Source organism: Melopsittacus undulatus, chromosome 3 (genome assembly GCF_012275295.1).
Source record: "Melopsittacus undulatus isolate bMelUnd1 chromosome 3, bMelUnd1.mat.Z, whole genome shotgun sequence".
NCBI classification, from domain to species: Eukaryota; Metazoa; Chordata; class Aves; order Psittaciformes; family Psittaculidae; genus Melopsittacus; species Melopsittacus undulatus.
Genome location: NC_047529.1, coordinates 62282440 through 62286101, shown reverse-complemented (window position 1 = coordinate 62286101; position 3662 = coordinate 62282440). Strand labels below are relative to the sequence as shown.

General features: G+C 36.6%; 1 long non-coding RNA gene across 1 annotated transcript; it reads left to right on the top strand.

Moving 5' to 3' along the window:
• The first annotated feature begins 553 nt into the window (after nt 1–553).
• LOC115947396 (uncharacterized) lies at nt 554–1625 on the top strand. The gene is made up of 3 exons (XR_004081323.2): nt 554–624; nt 982–1118; nt 1576–1625. It is a non-coding gene; the product is annotated as an uncharacterized lncRNA (long non-coding RNA).
• Nucleotides 1626–3662: the final 2037 nt, after the last annotated feature.

Sequence of the window (3662 nt, the reverse complement as noted above, 5' to 3'; positions counted from 1 at the left end):
TTGAAATGAACTTGATGGGATCACATTCATTTACAAAAAATGGGTTAGATCACAGAAATGGGTGATTCTTTTTATTGTCTACAAGAAGATGCGTGATGATCAGAGCAAAACCAATTAACCCTCTGAGTTATTTCTAGCATCTTCTTAAGTACTTCAGGGAATATTTCTGTTGTCTGATGAGGCCCATATTTGTCCTGTGAATCCTGTATCTCAAAGCTGTAGATTTTTCCTTTCCTATATTTTTCATAGCTGTTATTATTATTATTTCAAATATCTAAAAAAATTACTGAAAGTGTAAATATATATTTAATATTTGTTTGGAACTCAAATACTTTAATTAATTATCTTGTAGTAGACCTGAATGCTTTTTCTCTGATCAGAATTTATGTAGCCATATTTTTACATTGTCACCAGGGTTAAAAGAGAGAAGCAGCTTTGCTCTCTGATACAGCTATCTTTTCTGAATAAGTTCTATGGTAATAGCTTCTTTTTATACAGTTACTGTTGTGCTGTTTAAGCAAACAAGTTATATTTTGGCAGTCTTTTTTTTTTCAGGTGTCTACTCATTAATCATTGGTTAAGAAATACCTCTCAAGACTTATGTCTGAAGACATCTGCAGTCAAGTAAGGACCTTGATTAACTTCCTTTGTTTTCTTAGTTTGAACAATACATTCTATTATCCCATTTGGGTTTTGCAATGCCTGGGGTTTTAAACTACTATTGAACGGACTATTTTCTTAGAAAACATTAGGAGCATGATTACATCTTGTGATGTTATTTATAGTTGCTTATGGAGAATGAAAAATGGAATTTTGGTGTAAATGAGTAGAGAATGATGGTGTATAATTATACTACCTTCCATGCTGCCCAGTTTTCACAATAGTGATGTCCTGGGGTGCAAAGGAATGAAAAATCTTTCTCTTAATTAGGAATTCTTTGCCTTTTCAAAAGAAATTTCAACTGATTTTTTTTTGTTTCAGTGACAGTGTTCTCTACTTGATGTAATTTAAGGTAGCCTGATTGAGTCAGAAACATTAGGAAATCTTTGTCTTTGGAACTAAAATTGTCAACTTGTATACTTTGGCACTCTTTTCCTGGAAGCCTGCTTTGGTCTGCAGTAAGTAGATGGTACATCTGACAAACTGGTTGTTGTGGAAATACATAACCAAACTGCCCGTTTATTCCAGATTCTGGAACAGGAATCCTTTTGCATAATTTGATTTACAGATGTTAACTCTGAGTAAATCATTTCTTCCTTTTTATTTGTATCAGTATTTTCCCCTTTTATCTGATGTGAAGAAGTTTAATGATAATTGTGTCTAGAGTTAGGAGTATTCTCAGCTTTGTACAATACTCAACAGCTGACAATCACTGCCGTAGAGAGTTTAAAGTCTAAAAATACCTCAGCTAATGCTTCAGCTTTTTTCAGTCTTTAACATTCTCAAGATTTTCTTATTGCTTTGCCTCATCATACTGCACCTCATTTTAAACTATCAAACAAAGCAAATCAGCTTGGTTCTTCCATGTGATAAAATTTATTTTTGAGTTTGAAAATTCCCTTGTGTTCACTCCAGTATTCACTGAAGAACAACAATGAATTCCCACCATTATGTACCCATCTACCTTCTCCTAGCAATGCCAGTGAAGCATCTGCAAGCACTCAGGCTGCGTTACCTGTCTTCTCTGTAGCTGTATAAAGCAGGTTAGTTGTAGCAAACTGCTAGAGCTCTCATTGTAAATGAGGTCATTTGGGTAAAACATGCCTGATACTTTCACGAATTCATGTGTGTATTCTGAAGCAATGAAGTGTATGTGTCTCCAGCAAGCCTCATTTTAAAGCTGTGATGGTTTTTTGTATCATCATAAGTGTCAGCAACAAGGTGAAGATGAGTGTGATCTGCTAGTTTAATACTAAGCAAAGGAAGGGACAGCAAGAGATGACATCATGTGCTAATGGAAAAGGGACTGAAGAAGAATGAGGAAAAAACAGACGTGCTTTGCAGTCCACTGGATGCTGCCTCTTTATTATGGTTGTAGATATTTTTGTGTTTCTGCCTCTGTGGTTTCTCTTTTTTAACAACATCAGTCAGTACTGAGCTGTAGTGTCTTAAATTCTTTTTGGGGATTAAACTGCGGGTTTAACTTTTTGGGCTGGCATAAGGACCATCTGTTCTGTGTTGTTTGCAAGCAGTTTGGAGATATGCATATTGTGAGCATACAGAACTCTCAATAAGAAGAGAAGACAAAGAACATACTTTAATATCTCACTGATTTTGGTTTAGTTGTTAATCTTGTTGTTTCATAAAATAGCACAAAATTATAGTATCCTGTTGTATATAAGGTGATGTAATGGAGAACAGCTTCTGATTCTTCAAAGTGTTTGAACTGTGTTACGGCTTACAATATTGCGAAGTGGAGACATTCTCTGTCCCAAAATCACTGCTATGCTGTCTTCAACCTCCATCTCCTCCATTATTCATAGAGATGGCATTCACCTTATTGTTTCCAAAGGTCTGAAGTTGTTACTTTGATTTTAAAAAATGTGTATCATCACTCATTGAAAGGAGATGGAACCATAAGACTATCCTAGGAGACTCAAATCCAAGAAAAGGGTTTGAATAGAATATAGAATAGAATAGAGGTAGCCTCTATTCCCACACCTGCTCCATCTGATGTCAACACCAAAGATAGGGTATCATAGAGATTCATAAGTTACAAAGACCTCCTAGCTACTGACCTTAAGGTATGCCTCATATTCATCAGGTACTGATCACCCATCTGTAGTACGTCACTCTTCACCATGAGCCTTATTCCATGTTATTTCTGTAAAGTGTGAGAGCTAGAAAACAGCTGGAAGAATGTGTAGGATTTGAAACACTGTGGAACTCACTGAGAAAGAAAAATGAAAAGTTCATAAAAAATTGTAATCTTCAAAGAAGGCTCTTTTCAGCTTCAATTTGATATGTTCTGGAGGGCATATGCTGGAAAACCCTACCTGAAATTACCATGGATTTGAATCACTGAGACCTGATTGACAAACTCAAATTAAAATAAGACAGCTATAAAGCTGTGAAACTTTGCATACCTTTTGGTCACTTATTACTTTCACAGTCCTCCATCTGACTGCAGGTCTATCTTAGCTGATCTTGTAGTATGTCATTACTAATGAACAATAAATGTACTTCTGTGTGTTGCTGTTGCTCACCAGGGGTGGGCCTCCCCTGTGGAGAGGGGATACACCCTGTGGGGAGGTGATATACATGGGAAAGGGAGAGGCTGACAAGTGAGCATGGGAAGGTCTCACAGCTGTCCTGAACTATGTCCATAACTGTTAAGTCAGAGCTTTGCCTCTGGCAAGCACATCAAATTATACAAAATACAAGTAAGAAGACAGATTTTGGAAAACTTCAGGTACAGAGAAATTAGAAAACAGCTTGTTATCCATCAGCTTTTTCTCTCTGCTTCTCATAGCTCCTTGGCCCACTAGATCTGCTGTCTGAGCTGCCCCTGAAAGCAGCCTATAATGTCTTTCAGTCAAATTAACTTGTTGAACAATCAGTGTTCCTTAATACAGTTCACCAGATGATGTAGATTTAATCCAGATCAGGCATGGATGTGTGATCCCAACTCTGCAAAGTTAAATGGGGAATGTGACATGCAT